The sequence below is a fragment of the Procambarus clarkii genome, chromosome 76, assembly GCF_040958095.1.
Source record: "Procambarus clarkii isolate CNS0578487 chromosome 76, FALCON_Pclarkii_2.0, whole genome shotgun sequence".
NCBI classification, from domain to species: Eukaryota; Metazoa; Arthropoda; class Malacostraca; order Decapoda; family Cambaridae; genus Procambarus; species Procambarus clarkii.
In genome coordinates this window covers 26,424,459-26,451,958 of record NC_091225.1, presented here as the reverse complement: position 1 = coordinate 26,451,958, position 27,500 = coordinate 26,424,459, and the positions used below count along the sequence as shown (strand labels likewise).

Sequence of the window (27,500 nt, the reverse complement as noted above, 5' to 3'; positions counted from 1 at the left end):
ATGTCCAAACCCACGGTTTTCACAAAACCAAATGTTTTTTATTTTATTTTTCCTTAGTCATCAGTGGGCGAAAGTGTTAATACTTGTAAATATACTATGAAGGCCAAGTAGTTGAGTGTTTTTCATCTCAACAATTTAATATATATTAGAAATCTGTGCATATTCCATATTAACACTTTCGCGCTATCTGGACGTGCCGGCGCGTTCGGTTTCGTCTAACGTAAACGCATAGTGGACATAAAGTTATGTCAACTTTTAAAATATTTGTATAAAATTCAATTTTTATCCGATTTACTTTGGGTTTGTTTCAAACTGCGCGCTATGAGGCTCTCTTTCTCACCACTAGGCTGCATGGTACAATAAGTTCATGAAAGGTGTGGATAACTTCGATCAAATGGTATTTTGTCCCAAACAGGTTGCAGGTGGGTGACTTTAGCCGTTTATACTGGTAATTCTTCCCCCATATCATGTATTATATGCATATGTCTGTTTAGGGAATTTTATTCCGATCAATATACAACCAAAAATAACTGTGTGCAACAAGTATAATCTTGACAAACATAACAAAAGTAAAAATATTTCGTGTGTGTTTGACGCTCACTGATATGTTCCAGCGTTGTTTTATATTTGTCGCTATTCTAACTTACGCTTTGTTGATATTTTTTACCTATGGGCACATAGAACATTCTATTGCAAACACATTGACATAAAAATGACTGACGTACATAGAAAATTAATGTCATGAGAGTGAAATAAGTATAAACTTTCAAAGCGCCGTGCGTCGTCCCGTCACTGATACCGGGTAACAATTTCACCACTTCCCACACTCTTGCGGGCGGGCTGCATCATTATTCTACGCTTATATTCATATCACCGTGTTGGGAATTTCATTGCGAGTCCATTGATACCAAAATTAACGCTGTAGAGCAAGTGTGGAGGTGATTACAATCCCAAGAGTAAAAACATTTTGTTGCTGATGGGCGCTCACGGCGAGTCATCTACGTAGTTATTTATTTGGTGCTGGTATCCCTATATGTTTCGTGACTTATTTTACTAATGTTCTTCTAGAGAATTTTATTGCGAACACGTTGGTACCAAAATGAAATACGTAGCATGAGAACTAAGGTCAGAAGAGTAAAAAGAGTATACACATTTTTGTTTTTACGCTTAAGCGATAAAAACGCAGCGCGCACATTCGGTTGGCTGAGTGACCTTTGTGGAGAGCGCGAAAGTGTTAAATTGTATATTTGAAACACCACAATAGATCACAGCTATTGTAGTGGGGGACCCCAATAACTAATTTAAGGTGACTACTGTCGCTATCTGTTGCTATACAATCCTTTTTGCTATCATGCCTAAAAATTTAAGTCAAATCCATCAGTCACCTGTTGATGTCAGTAGGGGTATGTCACGCCCAAAGGGTTTTTAAAAATGTTAGACCTCCACCTTTTAAAAAGGGAGAAGATAAATTCATTTTTGGCATTCCTGTCATTACTCTGGAAGTTTTAATGATAGCACGTGTTTAAACAAACTCGTTCACAAAAACTCATACACAAACTCAATTTTTTGGTTCAACTTACTTAGACAAATAAACACGGGGCTTTCACATTCACACAAAATACTTAGTCCCCCCCTAAACTTAAAACAGTTTCACTCTCTTACCTAAACTCACACAAACTTACTTAAACATATCAGGGACAAAAATAGAGAGAGAGACCTCAAAACAAGCCACCAGCTTTCTATCCTCATCAATACCACTAGCTTGCACTTACTTTCGCAAAAACTTATACACTAACGCAATTTTTTGTTTAAACTTCCACAAATAAACTCAGGGTTTGCACATTCATGCAAATACTCAGTCCCCCTTAACCCTCAAACCGCTAGGGGTCAAATGGCTTAAACACCTACACCCCCTCCCCGCTCAGCTCGTTGTCGCCGTGTGGGGGCTTAGTGGACGGCTGCCGGAGTGTGATGCTCCTTGGGACAGTCCTCTGTCCTTTTCTAGTTTTGTGCTCCTGCTGCCGTCCTCTCCAATTCTGCTGGGCATCTTTTCCTTTTCCTTCTGTTTCGTTTTTCTCCCCCCTCTTCTCCTATCTGCTTGCCGTTTCCTGCCGACCTTTTGCTCGTTCTGGTTCTTCCCTTGGACTTCTATTTTGATGCCCGGGTGCTTGAGGAGGCATACTCTTGCACCCGTAGAACTGTAGTACCCGACGTCGAGAGCGAGGGGAACCTTTTATTGTCAATCCCCCTTTCGTCACTGAACCCGATCTCGACGGACTGTCGGTTTCTTAAGGTGCCGTTTGTGGGGCGTATACTCACGACGCACCCCTAGGAGGCCCCGGCAAGATCGGCGATAGCTTCTTGCTGGGTGTCCTGCCTCTAATTGTGGCTCCATGGTGGGTGTGGGGGCACATTCGTGAATGAATTCTTCTTTTCGTCATGGTGATAACCCCTGTTTCGGCTGCTTCTGGTGTACCTGCTCAGGCTCGTGGGGTGGGCGACCAAGCCCTCGAGTCGGTCCGTATTGGAAGACCGGGCTCTGTAGCCTCCGCTGCATTGGGCCCCGACCTTGCTCCTCCTCTGGCCTCTCTGACTCCTTCCCCTGGCTCCCCTCCCTCCTCTGTGGTTGGGTCGAGCCCCAGGCCCCCGGTGGTGACTACCTCGTCCCCAGGCGTGGCTCCTTCTCTAGTTGTAACTACTGCGCCTTTTAACCCCTCTCTCTCTGGGGGTTCTCACCGCCGTCCTCGTCACGGCCGCCCTCGCTCGATTCCTTCCAGTTCTGCTACCTATCAAGTTTTGTTTGGTCCCGCTTCGTGGGCCAAATATTTTGATCTCCTCCCTCTTGATTCTGCGCCTCCTGATGATTTCTCCCACCATCGACATCTCGTTGATTCTGTGGATGCCTCCACAACCTGTCCTCTTAAAAAGAACGTCAACATTTGCCGTTTGACTCTACGGCTGTTTTTGGACGTTATTTTGTGTAAAACTACGTCTATTTTCGCTTCCATGGACTATCTCTTGTTATACAATGAAATACCACACTCTTATTATTCTATAACTCACTGACTATGCTCTGATATTTGTTCTTCAAGTAAAAATATATATATTTTTGCCTTAATTAGGCCATAATCCAGAAAATTCCAGCCTATCGATCTTTATATTTAGGAAAACATCTAATAAATTTGGAAATGAATTTTTCGTTCGCCGACAGTTGCCTGTTACTATTTAACCCTCCATGCTTTAATGTCGCTGGTCATTGTGACTTTCCCAGGATTTATATAGATTTCGTAGTAGCATTTAGTCAGACTACAGTAATTTAACTAATGGGAAACCTCTAAAGTTGTCGTAAATTAATAACAATCATTTATCAAATAATAAGTTAGCAAACATATGCAACATTTTATGTTACGACTTTTCGGGTAGGCCGTTCTGTTTGTTTACAACCTCAATGGTTCAAAATACACAATACTTTTAATATATAAGTGACTAAGTATGCTCTAATATATGGTCCTCAATGAAAATTATCGTTTTTTTTTTTGTTAATTTGTCCATAATGAATAAGATTCCTTACTGTTGATCTTTATATTAAGAAAAACATCTAAACAAATTGGTATTGTGTTTTCGTTCAGATAAAGTTTCCAGATACTATTTCCTAGTTATCAATTAATGTAGGTGGTTATTTTAATTCGCGGCTACCAGGGGCTTTCTCCCATTATACAATATAAATGTACTCACTAACTATTCACTGGTATCTGTTCTTCAAGTAAAATTACCTATTTTTTTGTTTAATTAGTCCATAATTCATAAAATTCCTTCAGGTCGATCTTTATATTTAGAAAAACATCTAATCAATTTGGAATTTAATTTTTCGTTCACCTACAGTTACCAGCTACTATTTCATTGTTATATTTTATGTCGCTGGTCATTACAATTTTCCAAGAATTTAAACAGCTAAACAGCAAGTAGCATCTTGTTAGAGTACAGGAATTTACCTATGGAGAACCTCGATAGCTGCCGAAAATTATTAATGATTATATATGGAATTTAAAATAATGAATTATATACTATTTCTCATGTTACGTCTTTGGCGGGTAGGCGGTTCTGCGGGTTTACAACCGAATTGTTTAAAAATCACACTATTTTAAATGTATGAGTCACTAGTATGCTCTGATATATGTTCTGCAATGAAAATAAAGATTGTTTTGTTGTTAATTACTCCATAAATGTGTAATGTGTTAATTCAGTCTAAAATCTTTTTGCAACGTTTATATGCGATATACGTAGCTGGAAACTACCTAATATTTAAAAATAATAGTTACAACATTCTATTAATATATAATGTTGAAATAAATATCACACAAAGTCTGTATATCTGTTTTTAGATGTCTTATAAATCTTTTTAATATATAATGTTGAAATAAATATCACACAAAGTCTGTATATCTGTTTTTAGATGTCTTATAAATCTTTTTATAAAATAGTATTAATGATTTTTATGAATCTTGAGTAAAAATTATGTTAATTATTATTAATCTAATTGTTATTATTTTAAGTAAAAGAATTGCAAGTATTCGCATAACCACGGGATCTCTGTTTGTGTATGAATGCACGGATTTGTTTTTGTTATGAGAGGGACGCCTTAGAAAGCATGGTGTAGGCCACCTGTGGCTCGCATCCGATCCCACGATCGTCGTCGCCCCCAAATCAACACAACAGGTATTTAGTATTTACGATTATAATAAGTAATATTTCTTTTATAATAATATTGCAGCAGGTGGTGTAGTGGTAGGACACTCGCCTGGCGTTCCACGAGCGCTATGTCATGGGTTCGTATCCTGGCCGGGGAGGATTTACTGGGCGCAATTCCTTAACTGTAGCCTCTGTTTAAAGCAACAGTAAAATGTGTACTTGGATGAAAAAACGATTCTTCGCGGCGGGGATCGTATTCCAGGGACCTGCCCGAAACGCTACCCATACTAGTGGCTGTACAAGAATGTAACAACTCTTGTATATATCTCAGGTTAGGGGCTAGGCATTTACACTCTTAGGTCAGCAAACTAGCTAGAAGGTTAGACTATTAGACTCCACTGGTTAATCGGGGCCCTTATCCTAACTTAGCCCAGCTTATCCTAACCTAGCCCAGCTTAAACCATCTTAGCATAGTTCATTCTAGCTGTGCATAGTGCTTGCACAGCCTTGCTTATCCTAGTTTACCTCTTCCTAGCCTACCGTAGCCAAGCCTATCCCAGTATACCCTTACCTAGTCTTGCCTAGCCTAACCCTGCCTTGTTTTTAAACATGACCAGTCCTTCCTACCCTAGCCAAGCCCTGACCAGCTTAGCCAAGCCAATCCCTGCCAAGATTTAGCATAGCCTTGCCTTTTTATTAATATATAGAGGGTACCACCTCTGGTTGAGTATGTAGGAACCCTCCACTTATAGGGTTGAGAGTTCCATATATATATATATATATATATATATATATATATATATATATATATATATATATATATATATATATATATATATATATAAATAAGCGGAAAATCCACAGAGAAATATGAAATGAGGTGAACGTTTCGGCTTTGTTAAAGCCTTTGTCAACACCAGACTGACCACGGGATCAGTTAGATCAGTTGCGTTAGGTCAGTCTGGTGTTGACAAAGGCTTTAACAAAGCCGAAACGTTCACCTCATTTCATATTTCTCTGTGGATTTTCCGCATAAAATGATCAGTGTTTTGTGATCGTCAATTGCATATATATATATATATATATATATATATATATATATATATATATATATATATATATATATATATATATATATATATATATATATAATATAAATAATGTGTGTGTAAACATGCCACGTGTGTGTAAATCACAAAAATTAACACTTGATGAAAAATGTGACAGTGTCAGACCACGGAGGAAGAATTGAAACAGGAATTTCCTTAAGTACTTTCATATATTAATACATCTTCAGAAGGAATAATTTTTTATATAAATTAAATTAAAAAAAATCATTCCTCCATGGTCTGACACTCATATATATATATATATATAATATATATATATATATATATATATATATATATATATATATATATATATATATATATATATATATATATATATATATATATATATAATGTGTGTGTGTGTGTGTACTCACCTAGTTGTGCTTGCGGTGGTTGAGCTCTGGCTCTTTGTCCCGTATGTATGTATTCATATATATATATATATATATATATAATATTTTATATATCCTGCCTGAAATGCTGCGTGTACTAGTGGCTTTACAAGATAGTTCTTATAAAGATAGCATTTTGTGGTTATTCTCTATATCTGGTTCACTTAACAGTAAATAAGTACCTGGGGCTGCTTCCTAGGGATGTGTGTGTGTGTTTGTATTCATGTTGAATTTTACAAAGTAGGAAGAGATGTTTGTAAAAAAAAAAATCAAATATTTTTGAAAGTATAAGTTGATTTGATATTTTTCTTTAATTGTTTATGTCTGCTGTCTCGCCTCCTTTATAAAATGGCATCATTCTTGCTTTTTTAAGGATATCAGGAAAAGTAAGGCACTCCAGAGATTTGTTGACTCCTTCCTAGTGTTGCCTAGCCCAGCCCAGCCTAGACAAGGCAGGCTGGGCATCCTAGCCTCACGCAGCTTAGCCCCCACCTACATGTAGCATCCCAGTCCATCCTAAGTGATCATTGCCTTACTGGCTGTGTTTTCTCTTCAGCCCTGAATGTAATGTGGTGGAACATAAGCAGATACATATCAGGTCTTAGAGAATCTGTACTTCATACATTTCTTAATAATGTCTCACAAATATTTAAATAATTAAAAAAAAATTGTATAATAACTTCATATTATTCTTGCAATTTATTTTTGCATTTTTTTTTATACAAAATTTACATTTTAAAAGATTACCTCTATTTTTAGATTGATGACTTGAAGACTGCAGTGCCATCCACAGCAAATCATGGTCTTAAAATATATCCTAGCAATGACGAGACCAATTTTCACAGAGATCAAATTTTTGCTAAGCAGTAGTCACAGGTAAATATATATTATATATATAATATTATATATTTAAAATTAACTACTTCATTGCTCAAAGCACCTTTAGACATTCTGAGAGTTGTACTATTTTATTAATTAATTAATTAGGCTATATTTTAATGTTTTGTAATGTTTTCATTACTTTTTTTGTTTTGAAATATAAGTTGTTGAGTTTTGAAACATTATGACATTAACTATACCTGAATATTTATAAACAAAAAAATACCAGAACTATGTCCTTGACAATTGCACTAAGAAGTCTTTGCCAAAATCAGGTGCTCAGTGCAGTAGTTAAAAACTTAAAAGTTGTACCACCTCTGGTGCAAGATTAGGGACCCATAGCCTCAGAGAAGAAAATAGAGAGTACTCAGAGAAGGCCTTGAATAATAGGCAGGCTGTTTGTGTGTGTTTCGACGGTAAGCTTGCTGACACCAAATGTAGTTACCTAAGTGTAGTTACAGGATTAGAGCTACGCTCGTGGTGTCCCGTCTACCCAGCACTCTTTGTCACATAATGCTTTGAAACTACTGACGGTCTTGGTCGCCACCACCTTCTCACTTAACTTGTTCCAACCGTGTACCACTCTGTATGCGAAAGGAAATTTTTTTATATTTCTTTGGCATCTTTGTTTAGTTAGTTTAAATCTATGACCTTTTGTTCTTGAAGTTCCAGGTCTCGGGAAATCTTCCCTATCGATTTTATCAATTCCTGTTACTATTTTGTACATAGTGATTTTATCACCTCTTTTTGTTGTCTTCTAGTTTTGGCCACTTAGTAGCATGTCTTTGCACCTTTTCCAGTTTGTTGATGTGCTTCTTAAGATATGGGCACCACACAACCGCTGCATATTCTAGCCTTGGCCGAACAAAACTCGTGAACAATTTCTTTAGTATTTCGCCATCCATGTATTTAAACGAAATTCTGAAGTTAGAAAGCGTGGCATAGGCTCCTCACACAACGTTCTTTATGTGGGCCTCAAGTGATAGTTTTCTATCTAGAATCAACCCTAGACCTCTTTCTTTTATCAGAATTATATAAAGATTTCTCACATAATTTGTAGGTTGTGTGGGATCTATGTTCTATTCCACATTCCATAACATGGCATTTATTCACATTAAATTTCATTTGCCAAGTGGTGCTCCATATATTTATTTTGTCCAGGTTTTCTTGAAGGGCATGACAATCATCTAAATTTCTTATCCATCCCATTATCTTAGCATCATCAGCAAACATGTTTATATAATTCTGTATTCCAACTGGTAGATCATTTATGTAGACAATGAACATTTCTGGTGCATGTACTGTGGTACTCCACTTGTGACACTTCTCCAGTCCGATTGCCTCTGATTACTGCCCTCATTTTTCTATCAGTCAGAAAATTTTTCATCCATGTTAGAAGCTTTCCTGTCACCCATCCAAAATTTTCTAGTTTCCAGAACAACCTCTTATGTGGAACTCTGTCGAAAGCCTTTTTTATGTCTAGATAGATGCAGTCGACCCAACTACCTTTTTCCTTTAAAATCTCTGTGGCTCAATCATAGAAACTGAGTAAATTCGATACACAGGATCTTCCAGATCGAAAACAATACTGTCTGTGTGATATTATATAATTTCTCTCCAGGTGTTCTACCCATTTAGTTTTTATTATTATTTTTTTTTTTTTCAATCTTTTCACTGTTACACTTGTCAATGATTCAGGTCTATAACTGAGAGGGGTGGGGTCTTCCCTGTTGCCACTTTTGTAGATTGGAACTATGTTAGCCTTTTTCCACATGTTTGCTATGACTCCTGTACACAGGGATGCCTGAAAGATCAGGTGAAGTGGAAGGCTGAGCTCAGATACACATTCTCTCAGAACCCATGGTGAAACTCCATCTGGACCAACTGCTTTGTTCTTACTTAGCTCCTTTAGCATATTTTCCACTTCATCTCTAGACACCTCTATGATGTTCTCAGAAATTCTTATTGTGTCTGGTTCTCTTAAGATTTCATTTTGTATAAACACACTTTGGAACTTTTGGTTTAATGTTTCACACATTGCATTATCATTTTCTGTGAATCTGTTTCCTATTTTCAACCTCTGGTTATTATCCTTTACCTGCAATTTGTTGTTTATGAATTTGTAGAATAGGCCCAGTTCTGTTTTACATTTATCCATTATCCCTTTTTAAAAATTTCTTTCTGTCTCTCCCCGTACTGCTGTATAGTTGTTTCTCGCATCTTTGTATCGCTGGTATGATTGGGGGTTTGGCTTCTTTCTATGTTGATACCTGCTTGATGGGGTTCTGCTCTTCTACTCCCCAAGCCCGGCCCGAGGCCAGGCTCGACTTGTGAGAGTTTGGTCCACCAGGCTGTTGCTTGGAGCGGCCCGCAGGGCCACATACCCACCACAGCCCGGCTGATCTGGAACTTCTCTTAGAAAACAGTCCAGTTTTCTCCTGAAGATGTCCACGGTTGTTCCGGCAATATTTCTTATAGACGCTGGGAGGACGTTGAACAACCGCGGACCTCTGATGTTTATACAGTGCTCTCTGATTGTGCCTGTGGCACCTCTGCTCTTCACTGGTTCAGTCTTGCATTTTTTTCCATATCGTTCACTCCAGTACGTTGTTATTTTACTGTGTAGATTTGGGACCTGGGCCTCCAGTATCTTCCATGTGTATATTATTTGGTATCTCTCTCGTCTCCTTTCTAGAGAGTACATTTGGAGAGCTTTGAGACGATCCCAATAATTTAGGTGTTTTATCTCGTCTATGCGTGCCGTATATGTTCTCTGTATTCCCTCTATTTCAGCAATCTCTCCTGCTCTGAAGGGGGAAGTGAATACTGAGCAGTACTCGAGACGGGACAACATAAGTGACCTGAAGAGTACAACCATTGTGATGGGATCCCTGGATTTGAAAGTTCTCATAATCCATCCGATCATTTTTCTGGCTGACGCAATATTTGCTTGGTTATGCTCCCTAAACATTAGATCGTCGGACATCATTATTCCCAAATCCTTGACATGCTGTTTTTCTACTATGGGAAGATTCGATTGTGTTTTGTACCCTGTATTATGTTTCAGATCCTCATTTTTGCCATACCTGAAATTTATCACTGTTAAACATCATGTTATTTTCTGCTGCCCAATCGAAAACTTTGTTGACATCTGCTTGTAGTTTTTCAATGTCTTTCATTCCATTTTTGTGTCTTTTGGTCTGTGGCCCTCTCTCAATTTCTGTTGAACCAATCCTGTTTTCTGGCCCTGCATCTCTGTTTTGGTATGAATGTTTGTGTGCCTTCATTGTATATTTTGCAAAATTTGGCATACATTTAATTTACTTCCCTGTCTAGCAACAAGTCTGCCTAATTACTTATTAAAAAAAATTTGAAGTTCCCCATAGTGACCTCTCTCTCTCTTGAAATCAAGTTTATCAACTGTTTCAATGTCCCCATTTTCTGTGTGTGTGTGTTTGGAGGCTAAGCTTGCTGATACCATGTGTGTGTGTGTTTGGAGGCTAAGCTTGCTGATACCATGTGTGTGTGTGTTTATAGGCTAAGCTTGCTGATACCATGGGTGTGTGTGTTTGGAGGCTAAGCTTGCTGATACCATGTCTGTGTGTGTGTGTGTGTGTTTGGAGGCTAAGCTTGCTGATACCATGTGTGTGAGTGTTTGGAGGCTAAGCTTGCTGATACCATGTGTGTGTGTGTTTGGAGGCTAAGCTTGCTGATACCATGTGTGTGTGTGTGTGTGTTTGGAGGCTAAGCTTGCTGATACCAAGTGTGTGTGTGTGTGTGTGTTTGGAGGCTAAGCTTGCTAATACCGTGTGTGTCTGTGTTTGGAGGCTAAGCTTGCTGATACCATGTATGTGTGTGTGTGTTTGGAGGCTAAGCTTGCTGATACCGTTTGTGTGTGTGTGTGTGTGTTTAGAGGCTAAGCTTGATGATACCATGTGTGTATTTGGAGGCTAAGCTTGCTGATACCATGTGTGTGTGTGTGTTTGGAGGCTAAGCTTGCTGATACCATGTGTGTGTGTGTGTTTGGAGGCTAAGCTTGCTGATACCATGTGTGTGTGTGTGTGTTTGGAGGCTAAGCTTGCTGATACCATGTGTGTGTATGTGTGTGTTTAGAGGCTAAGCTTGCTGATACCATGTGTGTGTGTGTATTTGGAGGCTAAGCTTGCTGATACCATTTGTGTGTGTGTGTTTAGAGGCTAAGCTTGCTGATACCATGTGTGTATTTGGAGGCTAAGCTTGCTGATACCATGTGTGTGTGTATTTGGAGGCTAAGCTTGCTGATACCATGTGTGTGTGTGTTTGGAGGCTAAGCTTGCTGATACCATGTGTGTGTGTGTGTTTGGAGGCTAAGTTTGCTAACACCGTGTGTGTACTCACCTATTTTTACTCACCTGCTTAAATAATAATAGGGGTGTGTACCATCTCTGGTGCAATTGTAGGGACCCACAGCCTTGAAGAAAATAAAGAGTATTCAGAGAAGACCTTGTGGATTCTCACTTAACACTAATCTTTTCTTCTCCTATCACCCCTCTTATTTTGTTTTATGCTGTATTCTATTATATATCATATAAATACATAGTCAAATGGCAATATTTATTATGTCTATACAAAAAGAAGACATCCACTTTATTTTTTTTCTCTCCTTTGTTTCTATGTGGATTTTGTTGTGACTAATGATTCTCCTCCTTCCCATCAACAGGTCTTCCTCATTGGGCTTGCTCGGCTTTTGTGTTACTGTGAGGGTGCCATCATCGTTTACCCTTCAAGACTGACTCATGCTGGCATTGCATTTGTGGACTTCCCTTCACAGTAAACAGTCCTTCTCCATATGGTGATTGTCCAGGGCAAGCAGGGTGTGACTGCCATCTTGGAGAAGCAGGGTCTTTTAATATGAAGAATCTTCCGTCTTCTCTACTTATGCCAGCTTGTGACAGCCTTGCATTCTTGTTACTTCATGGCCCTTGGGCCTTTTTTATTTATTTTACATAATAAATTTTTTTATTAATACCCGTGTTTCACAAGAGATCCTTAACATTTTAAGCACCAATTGTATTGACTAATGTACGTCTTGTAATCTTTAAGACATAAATAGACAAGACATAGATAAATGAGTGAATAATACTGAGTGACTAGGTTAGGGCGAGGAACATAGTACAGTGTCTGACTTTGGAAGAATGCCTACTGTTTTAGAAACCTTATTGCCATGATCATAATCGTATGGGTTAAAAAGCATTTGTTGTCACTCCTACACTGTGGCTTGTTGAGCTTGAAATCTTTGCTCCTTGTTCGTGTTACATCTGACCTTTTGTAGAAATTGTATGAATCAATATCCTCCAAATTGTTCAGTATTTTAAAGGTTTCGCTCTATTACTCTCTCATTTGCATATATCTAAGCATATAGATTAGATATAGATTTAGATTAGATTTTTTAGTCAGGTAAAGGTACATACATTGCAGATGAGTTACAAAGGGAAAGACAATGACTAGAGTTCACTAGCTCTATTGGAAGAGAAACGTCTGCAAGACAAGTGTGGGCAAAAATTAAGGTAGCTAAGGGGAGCAGAGCCCGGCCTGCGGCTCACAACGACCCCCAGGGTAAGGCTGAAGAACTAATTCACAAGTGGAGTGATGCAGCATCATCCTCCTCCCTCCCTGCAGAAGTAAGCAGGGAACAGCTCCTCCGACATAATGACAGAAGGATTAGGATAACAAGAGCACAATCTAGTGATGACGAGTATGGGGAACCAATTACAGCCAAGGAAGTAAAGGGGGCTATGAAAAGGGTAAAAGTACAGCACCTGGTGAAGATGGCGTCACCTACGACATACTCAATGCACTGTGTGAAGTGTCTGGCAATCCACTACTACACCTGTTTAACAAGTCATTCCTATGTGGAGTGTTGCCCACACAATGGAAACATGCAATAATGGTCCCAATACCGAAACCCAATGACCCTGGCAATTATAGACCTATCAGTCTCATGTAATGCACTTGGAAGATGCTTGAAAGGATCATCCTAAACCGACTATTGCACAAAATAGGCAGGTTAGGGGAGGGGTCAATGGATTTGTTAAAGGACGGAGGACAGCAAACTATAGTTAATTACCTTGCTAATGATACAGCTAAGTACTCCCAATAAACTCGCACCTCGGGGCAAAATTTTAAAATTTAAAATACAATACCTAAAGCCACTAATACGCATAGCGTTTCGGGCAAGTATATACGAAGTAAAACCCAAACAAAGAACTGACTCCGTAGGACCCATAAAAGATGAGACTAACAATTTTAAGTTGTATGATAAAAGGGCGGCAAACACTCTCAATGAATACCTAACATCAGTGTTCACACTAGAAAGCTTGAATGACATCCCATCACCAACACAAATGTTTGTCGGAGGTAAGGAGAATGAATTAAGAGAAATACCAATTACACTCGACACAATCAGGAAGAGCATTGACAAACTAAAAGACTCAGAAGCCCAAAGTGTAAATGGATTTAAGTCCCAAGTCGTAAAGGAACTGGCAAATTAATTGGGTGGTTGTAGGTAGGAGCTGCCTCGTATGGGCCGGTGGGCCTTCTGCAGTTGCCTTTGTTCTTGTGTTCTTATGTTGAGTAGCAACATTTGCAAATTTGCAGATGATACAAAAATAGGTAGGGAAATTAACACGGAAGAAGACTCACTATCACTTCAAGTTGATCTAAATAGGGTTTTGAAATGGTCAAAAGATTGACAGATGCAGTTTAATGGTGATAAATGTAAAGTTTTGAGACTAGGTAATGATGATAGTTACAAGATATGAGCTAGATGGTGTTGAGATTGCGAAGTCGGATTGTGAAAGGGATCTGGGAGTTATGATTAGTAAGAATTTAAAACAAAAGGATCAATGCATGAATGCTCGTAATAAGGCAAATAGGACACTGGGATTTATTAATCGAAGTGTTAGTAACAAGACACCTGGTGTGGTTCTTCAGCTATATCTTGCTCTGGTTAGGCCCCATTTACATTATGCAGTTCAGTTTTGGTCGCCATATTATAGAATGAATATAAATTCACTTGAACGTGTCTAGAGTAGGGTGACTAAGTTAATTCCCCAAAATAGAAATCTTTTATATGAAGAAAGATTAACAAAGCTTAAATTGCATTCACTGGAAAAGCGAAGAGTTAGGGGTGATATGATAGAGGTTTACAAGTGGATGAATGGACATAACAAAGGGGATATTAGTAGGGTATTAAAAGTATCAACACATGACAGAACACAAAACAATGGGTATAAATTGGATAAGTTTAGATTTAGGAAAGACTTGGGTAAATACTGGTTTGGCAACAGGGTTGTTGATTTGTGGAACCAATTACCGCGTAACGTGGTGGAGGTGGGGTCCCTCGATTGTTTCAAGCGTGGGTTGGACATGTATATGAGTGGGTTTGGGTGGTTATAGATAGGAGCTGCCTCGTATGGGCCAATAGGCCTTCTGCAGTTGCCTTTATTCTTATGCTCTTAATTCACTATGCTTGCCAGTGAAACTCCTTTTCAGAAAATCGCTGGACCATGGAATAGTTCCCCTAGTAATAGTTGAAGGTGATGTAGTGATCGAGTAATCCTTATACTCCATTATCTCATCATCATAATGGCATAACTAATTACACAAGCATTAATCCTATCCCTATTTACAGGTAACGGTTTTCCACCCTTCTATATCTTACTGTGAGGTGTCGTCACCGTACATAAGCAAGCGACTTGAGAATAGCACATTACGGGCTATTCATGCCCGTGCCACCTCTTGGGTGGCTTAATCTTTATAAATAAATCAGAATAGCACACACCAATTGGTCCGGGAGCCATCTCCCGTCACGCAGGGTGCAGTTGCGCCTCCACAGATCTCCAGTATCATCTTTTGAAACTGGTAATGGCTCAAAAGGGCCACCACTTACGGGGTATTCATGCCCGTGTCACCTCTTGGGTGGCTTAATCTTCATCAATCAATCGAATAGCACACAGTACAATCTCCAGTCAAGAATGTAGCACTCGGCGTGTACAGTTCTAATCGACCCAAGACGCTACAGCCTCGACACAGAGCAGATAGCAGACTACGACCGTTGTTCAGGTCCATGTAAACTACATCTACCCGAAGTCCTTCGTCTGAATAGCCAGTTACCAGTTACAGGAGATACTTTTTCACCCACAGAGTTATTAACTCATGGAACCGCCTACCCACCGAAGCGGTACGTGGCAAAACGATGCTGATTTTCAAAATATACCTGGAAAAGATCATTCCTCCCTACACCTGGGGGGTACCTTCGTTAAAGTAAAAAGGTATACAGAAATAACAAAGAAAATAGATATGAATACTATTACCTTCGATGTTAGTAGTAGTTGTGCAAGTGAGGAGAAAGAAAAAATATTACGGAGTTGGAAGGAAGTTTCTAAGGTACTCTCGTATCTCATGGAATGTGACGGACAGGGCAAAGGTAGTTTATTATTAATCATGGATGAAACTAGATTGATAATGTTATCTTGGAACGTTAATGGATTAAAAACTAGAGCGGTGGATGTACACTATTATACTCTTAGAGAGAATATTAACATAGTAGCACTCCAGGAAACTGGGGATAGGGATGGTAACATTCTGAACATGAAGATGAACATGTTGAACATGAAGATGTTCAACTGCTGGGCGAGCCCTCTCCTACTCATCTGAGGGGAGGGAGATTAGATTATGCTTGTTTGATAAATGCTGAGGGCATAGAGGAGAATTGTCTTACTGTGGATGAAATGCTAAGAGATTTTGCATTACAAATACAGCTTAAACTAGATAAAAAGCATGCCTGCCTTTAGAGGAAAAGCTTAAAGTTTAATATGGGAGAATTAAGGGGTCTTGTTGGTCATATTAAGTCTTGGTATGATACTTATAAGCCAGTTTCGGCAGAAGCATTTTATTAAGATTTAATTAAGGAGGTAGATGTATTTAATGCAACATTGAACCGGAAAACATCTGGTATAGAAAAGCATCCCCCCATAAAAGTGTGCGGAGAAGAGAAAGGAAATTTGGAGCAAGTATTGGCAGGAGTTTGCAGAGAAAGTTAGGAGTAACAAACTTGAAGGAAATCTGGCAAGACATAAATGAAATGGGTAAAAAGCATAATTTTGTTGCACATCCTGACCCGTAAGGATTTGCAAAAGGTCTCGTAAATAAATGGGCGGAAGCTGCCAAACTTAGTTCATTTAATTACCCGCTGTAATGAGAGAGTCGTTTGATTCTTGGAAAGATCTAAGAAAGGATTTTATACTTACAGCAGGTAACAGTGGTGATGTCACTTGCACAGGTATTACCAGAGAAGAACTAATAACGGCGATTAAAGTTGGGAAATCTACCGCCCCCTGGGGAGGATGGAGTAACTTATGAAATACTTAATGAACTTGCCATTATGACGAGAAGCCCGCTGTTAGACCTCTAATATTAATTATAAAGAGGGCAGAATTCCCAGTAAATGAAAAAGAACTATGATCATCCTTATCCCTAAAGCCAATGGAGAGTACAGGCCTGTGTCTTTAACCTCGTGTTTTTGTAAAATGATGGAGAGGATCATTTTAAATAAACTTTTGTATATAATAGGTGATCAGCTGTCTAATAATTTTTCGGGTTCCTCAGAGGAAAAAGTACCTCTGACTGTATTATTAAATGTCTAGCTAATGGTAATGATTATTATAGAATTTTTATTGATTTATAAGGAGCTTTTGATAAAGCCAACAGAGGTTATTTTATATGAATTAGCTGGTCTTGGTGTTGAAGGGAGATTATTGCGCTGGATAGGGGATTATCTTCAGGAAAGGAAGGCTCAGGTGTGGTATCAAGGTTGTATGGTTCAAGGTTCAAGGTATCAAGGTCAAGAACTCTGCACACCTCAGGGAGGAGTGTTGAGTCTCACCCTGTTTAATGTACTAATGAATAAGATAGCATCTGAGAAATACTCAAATTGGGTAACTCCAATCATATATGCCGATGATATTTTGTTTCAGGGCAAAGATATTTCAAAGGTTCAAACAGAGTTGGACAATTTCGGAAACCAGTGTCACCACATGGGACTAGTGGTTAATGAAGACAAAACTAAAGTTTGAATGTAGAAGTCGGAGGCCCATTATATTGGAAATAAACGGTAAAAATATAGAGAGTGTTAATATATATAAATATTTAGGCATATATGTTGGATATACCCATGAGAGTTTGGAAACTGAGATGAACAGACTGTTGAGTCAATGTCGGAAGAGATTACAACCTCTGAAGGCATTGGCATGCTGTGGAAAGGAATCGGAGTCCAATTGCTACGGAAGATGTACATGAGTACTGTAAGATTTCTTATTGATTATGCTGCACCTGTCATTTCTTGTTTTGGTAAAGGTAGGATGGGCAAGTTGGAGAAGGTACAAAATGAAGCCGTTGGGGGTCGTTGTGAGTCGCTGCTACCTGAATTTTTGCCCACACTTGTCTTGCAGACGTTCCTCTTCCAATAGAGCTAGTGAACTCTAGTCATTGTCTTTCCCTTTGTAACTCATCTGCAATGTATGTACCTTTACCTGACTAAAAAATCTAATCTAAATCTATATCTAATCTATATGCTTAGATATATGCAAATGAGAGAGTAATAGAGCGAAACCTTTAAAATACTGAACAATTTGGAGGATATTGATTCATACAATTTCTTCAAAAGGTCAGATGTAACACGAACAGGGAGCAAAGGTTTTAAGCTCAATAAGCCACAGTGTAGGAGTGACAACAAATGCTTTTTAACCCATACGATTATGATCATGGCAATAAGGTTTCTAAAACAGTAGGCATTCTTCCAAAGTCAGACACTGTACTATGTTCCTCGCCCTAACCTAGTCACTCAGTATTATTCACTCATTTATCTATGTCTTGTCTATGTCTTAAAGGTTACAAGACGTACATTAGTCAATACAATTGGTGCTTAAAATGTTAAGGATCTCTTGTGAAACACGGGTATTAATAAAAAAATTTATTATGTAAAATAAATAAAAAAGGCCCAAGGGCCATGAAGTAACAAGAATGCAAGGCTGTCACAAGCTGGCATAAGTAGAGAAGACGGAAGATTCTTCATATTAAAAGACCCTGCTTCTCCAAGATGGCAGTCACACCCTGCTTGCCCTGGACAATCACCATATGGAGAAGGACTGTTTACTGTGAAGGGAAGTCCACAAATGCAATGCCAGCATGAGTCAGTCTTGAAGGGTAAACGATGATGGCACCCTCACAGTAACACAAAAGCCGAGCAAGCCCAGTGAGGAAGACCTGTTGATGGGAAGGAGGAGAATCATTAGTCACAACAAAATCCACATAGAAACAAAGGAGAGAAAAAAATAAAGTGGATGTCTTCTTTTTGTATAGACATAATAAATATTGCCATTTGGCTATGCATTTATATAATAATAATAATAATAATTTTTATTTAGGCAAAGGTACATACATAAAGAGATTTTACAACGTTTGTTGGCTTTATAGATAGGAGCTAGTACATACAATGCCTAAAGCCACTATTACGCAAAGCGTTTCGGGCAGGAAAAAACACTACTGACTAAAGCTTAAAACTAATGGGTAAAAAGAAAAAAGTGCGTTGAGTACAAATAAAAATAGAGGTAAAAGAGGGGGGAACATTGTTGAAAAAACAGCACAAATACAATTACAAATTATTACAGAAAATTACATTAAAACAGCGTTGATTTGTAAAACAAAAAAAAAACAAAAAAAAAACATACATGGGTTGACAATAGAGAGGTAAGGTAGGTTACAGGGAATTTATTAGGTATAGTTTCGTTTTTAAAAAAACATGGTTGGGAAACGATGGTGGGAAGGAAAAAAACATGGTTGGGAAGGTCATTCCACATCCTGGGCCCCTTGATTTGTAGAGCATTTCTGGTTTGATTAAGTCGAACTCTAGGAATATCAAAACTGTATTTATTTCTGGTGTGGTGCTCATGGGTTCTGTTACAACCTTCTATGAAGCTTTTGAGATCAGGATTGGCATTACAATTTAGCATTTTGTATATGTATAGTACACATGAGAGAATGTGCAGTGACTTAATGTCTAACATATTCAGGGATTTGAATAGGGGTACCGAGTGATGTCTGGGGCCAGAATTGGATATTGTCCTAATAGCAGCTTTGTGTTGAGTAATTAGAGGACGTAAGTGATTTTGGGTAGTAGAGCCCCAAGCACAAATACCATAGTTGAGATATGGATAGATAAGGGAGTAATAGAGAGTCACCAGGGCAGGGCGTGGTACATAATATCTGATCTTAGAAAGAATGCCCACAGTTTTTGAAACTTTTTTTGATATGTTTAGAATGTGTCCCTGGAAATTCAGCTTGTGGTCAATGAGAATGCCAAGGAATTTGCCATCTAATTTGTTACAAATTTGGGTATTGTTTATTTTGAGATTTATTTGATTAGAGGATTTATTGCCAAACAGAATATAGAAAGTTTTGTCAATGTTAAGGGTGAGTTTGTTGGCAGTTAGCCACAGATGGACTTTATTTAGCTCAGTATTTACTGTGGCATTTAGAGCAAGGGGATCAGGACTGGAGTAAATGAAGGTTGTGTCGTCAGCAAATAGGATTGGTTTGAGGTGTTGGGAGGCATTTGGAAGGTCATTAATGTAGATGAGAAAGAGGAGAGGGCCAAGTATGCTGCCCTGGGAAACACCAATGTTGATGGGTAGGGTGGGCGAAATTGTATTATTCACAGAAACACATTGGAGCCTGTCAGTAAGGTAGGATTTGAAGTATTGTAGGGAGTGTCCTCTGACACCATAATGATGTAATTTAAGAAGAAGGTTTTGGTGGTTGACAGTATCGAAAGCTTTACGCAGGTCCACAAATAACCCAACAGGGAACTCATTTTTATCAAGAGCTATATGAATCGAGTTAAGCATACTAATAAGTGCATCGTTAGTGCTTTTTTTGGGCCTGAAGCCATATTGGCAAGGGCTAAGTATATTGAGTTTGGCTAGATATGAGTAAAGCTGCTTATAGATTAGTTTTTCAAAAATTTTTGACAAGTTTGGCAGGATTGATATAGGTCTGTAGTTGTTAACATCTGTGAGATCACCACATTTGTGGACAGGCGTTACTCTCGCTTTTTTTAGAATATCTGGAAAGGTTTGGAGTTCAAGTGACTTGTTGAAGAGCAAAGCAATAGCAGGGGCTAAAGATCTGGAGGCTTTTTTGTAGATTAAAGTTGGTATCTCCTCAAGGGCACCAGACTTGGTTTTAAGGGAAAGGATTATCTCATTGACGTCAATGGAATTATGATATATAATATTGATATTATATATCAATATGATATGATATTATATATCAATGGAATATGATATATAATAGAATACAGCATAAAACAAAATAAGAGGGGTGATAGGAGAAGAAAAGATTAGTGTTCAGTGAGAATCCACAAGGTCTTCTCTGAATACTCTTTATTTTCTTCAAGGCTGTGGGTCCCTACAATTGCCCCAGAGGTGGTACACACCCCTATTATTATTTAAACAGGTGAGTACACACACGGTGTTAGCAAACTTAGCCTCCAAACACACACACACTGAGAAGGTAGACACAACATCAGATGATGGTTTCGAAGGATTCTCAACACAAGATATAAGGAAAGGAGGTGTTCTTGGCAGGTTAGAGATAATTGAGGACATGCAAAAGAAGTATGAAGAAAAAGTGCTTAAATTAGAAGAGGACAATGGAGCTCTTTGGAGTGAGCTTTGCACTCTAAAAGGGAGTATGCTTCAACAAGGTAAGATTATTACTGCATTAACAGACAAGGTAACAAATCAGGAGGAGCAAATCAAGGAACTAGTGAAAGAAAATGAGGCATGGAAAGTGAAGTGTGGTGACTTTGAAGAAATAAACAAGAAGATAGACTCATATGGTGAACAACTCCAAGCAAGCCTAAGGGCTAACATAGAGTTAGGTAAGGATCTCCAACTGGAAACTTCACTGACAACTCACATAGAGGAGGTGAATAAAGAACTAGAAAAGTATAAAGAAGAAATAAAAGCGACATATGCTCAAGTTGTAAAAGAGAAAGAGACTATCAAAGAAGTGTGTTCGGAAGTCAAAACCAGAAATGACCAACAAGAAGCAGAAATTAGGCAAGCAATTAGGAAAGAACTGGTTACCAACAGTAAACTGGTACAAAACACTGCAGATAGAACTAAGTCCATAATCATTTTTGGATGTTTAGAGAAGGAAATTTCATCTAGGGTGGACCGAGCGGCAGAAGAGATGAAAATCATAGAGAAAATAGTAGGTTTAGGAGAAGGCTCAAAGGAAAATGTCAGTGATTTTAGAAGAATAGGAAAATATGAGAAAGAAAAGAACCGCCCCTTAAGGGTGACCTTTAATGGAGTGAAAAACATGATGGAAGTGCTAAGAAATGCCAGGAAACTGCAGAGTGATGAGGTTGGCAAATCTTGGTCAATAAGACAAGACCTCTCCAAGGAAGACAGAGAAAAGCTGAAAATGAACTTAATTGAGGCAAAACGGCTAAATGGGGATAGAAATGAAGAAGACAGAAATTCTTTTTTTTACAAAGTGACAGGGACTGGAAAGCTTGTGAAATGGTACATAAAAACAAAGCAACAAGATCAGTAGTGGAAGGGGGAGTAAAGAGCAAAGGAAAAGGGAACATGTTCCTGAAAATTGTATATACCAACATAGATGGAGTGAGGTCAAAAACTTTGGAGTTGCAAGATATAATCCAGCTTAGGGTCCCAGATATTGTTGCATTATCAGAAACGAAACTTGAAGGAAATATAATAAATGAAGTCATATTCCCAAGAGGCTACTCAGTTTGGAGACGTGACAGGAAAACTAGGAAGGGAGGAGGAGTGGCTGTACTGGTGAAAAAACACCTGAAGGTAAAAGAGTTAATATTTGAAAACCCTCGAGATATTGACATAATGGCATTGCAGGTCTGGAATCAGGATGATAACCTGATAATTGTAAATACCTACAGCCCACCAGCAAGCAACACGTGGACAAAGGAAGAACTGGATGACAAACGAGAGGGCCTCATAATGGTCATGAGAGATATTATTGTACAAGCAGATAAAGATAAATCACGACTGTTGATACTGGGGGACTTCAACTTTAGAGCAATAGACTGGGAGGCCTATGAAGCAAGAACGGAGGACTTTTGGACATGCAGATTTGTGAACCTCATTCTGGAGACATTCTTGTATCAACACATAAAGCAAGCCACAAGAATGAGGGAAGGAGATATACCGTCAGTACTGGATCTAGTATTCACCAGGAAAGAAGAAGAGATTTTTGACATCCAGTACCTTCCTCCCTTGGGAAAGAGTGATCACGTCCTGTTAGACATTAAATATGCTTTAAGATATCATCTAGAAGAAAATGGGGACATTGAAACAGTTGATAAACTCGATTTAAAGAGAGGCAACTATGGGGAACTTCGAAATTTTTTTAATGAGTGTAATTGGACAGAATTGTTGCTAGGCAGGGAAGTAAATGAAATGTATGCCAAATTTTTAAAACTATACGAGGAAGGCACACAAACATTCATACCAAAACAGAGATGCAGGACCAGAAAACAGGATTGGTTCGACAGAAATTGTGAGAGGGCAAGAGACCAAAAGACACAAAAATGGAATCAGTATAGGAAGAGGCCAAACCCCCAAACATACCAGCGATACAAAGATGCGAGAAACAATTATACAGCAGTATGGAGAGAGGCAGAAAGAAATTTTGAAAAAGGGATAGCAGATAAATGTAAAACAGAACCGGGCCTATTCTACAAATTCATAAACAACAAATTGCAGGTAAAGGATAATATCCAGAGGTTGAAAATGGGAAACAGATTCACAGAAAATGAAAAGGAAATGTGTGAAACATTAAATGAAAAGTTCCAAAGTGTGTTTGTACAAAATGAAATCTTCAGAGAACCAGACACAATAAGAATTCCAGAGAACAACATAGAGCGGATAGAGGTGTCTAGAGATGAAGTGGAAAATATGCTAAAGGAGCTCGGGAGGAACAAAGCAGCTGGCCCAGATGGCGTTTCACCATGGGTTCTGAGAGAATGTGCATCTGAGCTCAGCATTCCACTTCACCTGATCTTTCAGGCATCCCTGTGTACAGGAATCGTAGCAGACGTGTGGAAACAGGCTAACATAGTTCCAATCTACAAAAGTGGCAGCAGGGAAGACCCCCTCAATTATAGACCTGTATCATTGACAAGTGTAATAGTGAAAGTATTGGAAAAGCTAATCAAAACTAAATGGGTAGAACACATGGAGAGAAATGATATAATATCAGACAGACAGTATGGTTTTCGATCAGGAAGATCCTGTGTATCGAATTTACTCAGTTTCTATGATCGGGCCACAGAGATATTACAGGAAAGAGATGGCTGGGTTGACTGCATCTATCTGGACCTAAAAAAGGCTTTCGACAGAGTTCCACATAAGAGGTTGTTCTGGAAACTGGAAAATATTGGAGGGGTGACAGGTAAGCTTCTATCATGGATGAAAAATTTTCTGACTGATAGAAAAATGAGGGCAGTAATCAGAGGCAATGTATCATAATGGAGAAATGTCACAAGTGGAGTACCACAGGGTTCAGTTCTTGCACCAGTGATGTTTATTGTGTACATAAATGATCTACCAGTTGGTATACAGAATTATATGAACATGTTTGCTGATGATGCTAAGATAATAGGAAGGATAAGAAATTTAGATGATTGTCATGCCCTTCAAGAAGACCTGGACAAAATAAGTATATGGAGCACCACTTGGCAAATGGAATTTAATGTTAATAAATGTCATGTTATGGAATGTGGAATAGGAGAACATAGACCCCACACAACCTATATATTATGTGAGAAATCTTTAAAGAATTCTGATAAAGAAAGAGATCTAGGAGTGGTTCTAGATATAAAACTATCACCTGAGGACCACATAAAGAATATTGTGCAAGGAGCCTATGCAATGCTTTCTAACTTCAGAATTGCATTTAAATACATGGATGGCGATATACTAAAGAAATTGTTCATGACTTTTGTTAGGCCAAAGCTAGAATATGCAGCTGTTGTGTGGTGCCCATATCTTAAGAAGCACATCAACAAACTGGAAAAGGTGCAAAGACATGCTACTAAGTGGCTCCCAGAACTGAAGGGCAAGAGCTACGAGGAGAGGTTAGAAGCATTAAATATGCCAAAACTAGAAGACAGAAGAAAAAGAGGTGATATGATCACTACGTACAAAATAGTAACAGGAATTGATAAAATCGATAGGGAAGATTTCCCCAAGACCTGGAACTTCAAGATCAAGAGGTGACAGATTTAAACTAGCTAAACACAGATGCCGAAGAAATATAAGAAAATTCACCTTCGCAAATAGAGTGGTAGACGGTTGAAACAAGTTAAGTGAGAAGGTGGTGGAGGCCAAGACCGTCAGTAGTTTCAAAGCGTTATATGACAAAGAGTGCTGGGAAGACGGGACACCACGAGCGTAGCTCTCATCCTGTAACTACACTTAGGTAATTACACTTAGGTAATTACACACATGGTATCATCAAGCTTAGCCTCCAAACACACACACACATGGTATCAGCAAGCTTAGCCTCCAAATACACACATGGTATCAGCAAGCTTAGCCTCCAAATACACACATGGTATCAGCAAGCTTAGCCTCTAAACACACACACACACACACAAATGGTATCAGCAAGCTTAGCCTCTAAACACACACACACAAATGGTATCAGCAAGCTTAGCCTCCAAACACACACACACACACACACACCGTATCAGCAAGCTTAGCCTCCAAACACACACACACACACACACCGTATCAGCAAGCTTAGCCTCCAAACACACACACACACATGGTATCAGCAAGCTTAGCCTCCAAACATACACACACATGGTATCAGCAAGCTTAGCCTCCAAACACACACACACATGGTATCAGCAAGCTTAGCCTCCAAACACACACACACAGAAAATGGGGACATTGAAACAGTTGATAAACTTGATTTCAGGAGAGAGAGAGGTCACTATGGGGAACTTCAAAATTTTTTTAATAAGTAATTAGGCAGACTTGTTGCTAGACAGGGAAGTAAATTAAATGTATGCCAAATTTTGCAAAATATACAATGAAGGCACACAAACATTCATGCCAAAACAGAGATGCAGGGCCAGAAAACAGGGTTGGTTCAACAGAAATTGAGAGAGGGCCACAGACCAAAAGAGAGAAAAATGGAATGAAAGACATTGAAAAACTACAAGCAGATGTCAACAAAGTTTTCGATTGGGCAGCAGAAAATAACATGATGTTTAACAGTGATAAATTTCAGGTATGGCAAAAATGAGGATCTGAAACATAATACAGGGTACAAAACTCAATCGAATCTTCCCATAGTAGAAAAACAGCATGTCAAGGATTTGGGAATAATGATGTCCGACGATCTAATGTTTAGGGAGCATAACCAAGCAAATATTGCGTCAGCCAGAAAAATGATCGGATGGATTATGAGAACTTTCAAATCCAGGGATCCCATCACAATGGTTGTACTCTTCAGGTCACTTATGTTGTCCGGTCTCGAGTACTGCTCAGTATTCACTTCCCCCTTCAGAGCAGGAGAGATTGCTGAAATAGAGGGAATACAGAGAACATATACGGCACGCATAGACGAGATAAAACACCTAAATTATTGGGATCGTCTCAAAGCTCTCCAAATGTACTCTCTAGAAAGGAGACGAGAGAGATACCAAATAATATACACATGGAAGATACTGGAGGCCCAGGTCCCAAATCTACACAGTAAAATAACAACGTACTGGAGTGAACGATATGGAAAAAAATGCAAGACTGAACCAGTGAAGAGCAGAGGTGCCACAGGCACAATCAGAGAGCACTGTATAAACATCAGAGGTCCGCGGTTGTTCAACGTCCTCCCAGCGTCTATAAGAAATATTGCCGGAACAACCGTGGACATCTTCAGGAGAAAACTGGACTGTTTTCTAAGAGAAGTTCCGGATCAGCCGGGCTGTGGTGGGTATGTGGCCCTGCGGGCCGCTCCAAGCAACAGCCTGGTGGACCAAACTCTCACAAGTCGAGCCTGGCCTCGGGCCGGGCTTGGGGAGTAGAAGAGCAGAACCCCATCAAGCAGGTATCAATATAGAAAGAAGCCAAACCCCCAATCATACCAGCGATACAAAGATGCGAGAAACAACTATACAGCAGTAAGGGGAGAGGCAGAAAGAAATTTTTAAAAAGGGATAATGGATAAATGTAAAACAGAACTGGGCCTATTCTACAAATTCATAAACAACAAATTGCAGGTAAAGGATAATATCCAGAGGTTGAAAATAGGAAACAGATTCACAGAAAATGATAATGCAATGTGTGAAACATTAAACCAAAAGTTCCAAAGTGTGTTTATACAAAATGAAATCTTAAGAGAACCAGACACAATAAGAATTTCTGAGATCATAGAGCGTATAGAGGTGTCTAGAGATGAAGTGGAAAATATGCTAAAGGAGCTAAGTAAGAACAAAGCAGTTGGTCCAGATGGAGTTTCACCATGGGTTCTGAGAGAATGTGTATCTGAGCTCAGCCTTCCACTTCACCTGATCTTTCAGGCATCCCTGTGTACAGGAGTCATAGCAAACATGTGGAAAAAGGCCAACATAGTTCCAATCTACAAAAGTGGCAACAGGGAAGAACCCACCCCTCTCAGTTATAGACCTGAATCATTGACAAGTGTAACAGTGAAAAGATTGAAAAAAAAAATAATAAAAACTAAATGGGTAGAACACCTGGAGAGAAATTATATAATATCACACAGACAGTATTGTTTTCGATCTGGAAGATCCTGTGTATCGAATTTACTCAGTTTCTATGATTGAGCCACAGTGATTTTAAAGGAAAAAGGTAGTTGGGTCGACTGCATCTATCTAGACATAAAAAAGGCTTTCGACAGAGTTCAACATAAGAGGTTGTTCTGGAAACTAGAAAATTTTGGATGGGTGACAGGTAAGCTTCTAACATGGATGAAAAATTTTCTGACTGATAGAAAAATGAGGGCAGTAATCAGAGGCAATCGGACTGGAGAAGTGTCACAAGTGGAGTACCACAGTACATGCACCAGAAATGTTCATTGTCTACATAAATGATCTACCAGTTGGAATACAGAATTATATAAACATGTTTGCTGATGATGATAAGATAATGGGATGGATAAGAAATTTAGATGATTGTCATGCCCTTCAAGAAGACCTGGACAAAATAAGTATATGGAGCACCACTTGGCAAATTAAATTTAATGTGAATAAATGCCATGTTATGGAATGTGGAATAGAACCTAGATCCCACACAACCTACAAATTATG

The 27,500-nt window shown here is 38.8% G+C and overlaps 1 protein-coding gene and 1 long non-coding RNA gene across 5 annotated transcripts in view; one reads left to right on the top strand and one right to left on the bottom strand.

Moving 5' to 3' along the window:
• The window catches only part of LOC123771589 (zinc finger protein 271-like), a 169,967-nt gene that overhangs the window by 108,920 nt on the left and 33,547 nt on the right, over positions 1 to 27,500 (top strand). The window contains exons 4-6 of one of the 4 annotated variants that reach the window (XR_011224829.1): positions 4,554 to 4,716; positions 6,953 to 7,069; positions 11,772 to 12,079. The exons of 2 other annotated variants lie outside the window; for them this stretch is intronic. The gene's annotated coding sequence lies outside the window, so the exon portion shown is untranslated. Of the gene's footprint in view, positions 1 to 4,553; positions 4,717 to 6,952; positions 7,070 to 11,771; positions 12,080 to 27,500 lie in introns of those variants that run through there. One more of the 4 variants, XR_011224828.1, reaches the window with a different exon arrangement.
• The window catches only part of LOC138357120 (uncharacterized), a 13,420-nt gene continuing 3,988 nt past the window's right edge, over positions 18,069 to 27,500 (bottom strand). Inside the window, exon 3 of the long non-coding RNA XR_011224830.1 lies at positions 18,069 to 18,376. This is a non-coding gene — a long non-coding RNA (uncharacterized lncRNA). The remainder of the gene's footprint in view (positions 18,377 to 27,500) is intronic.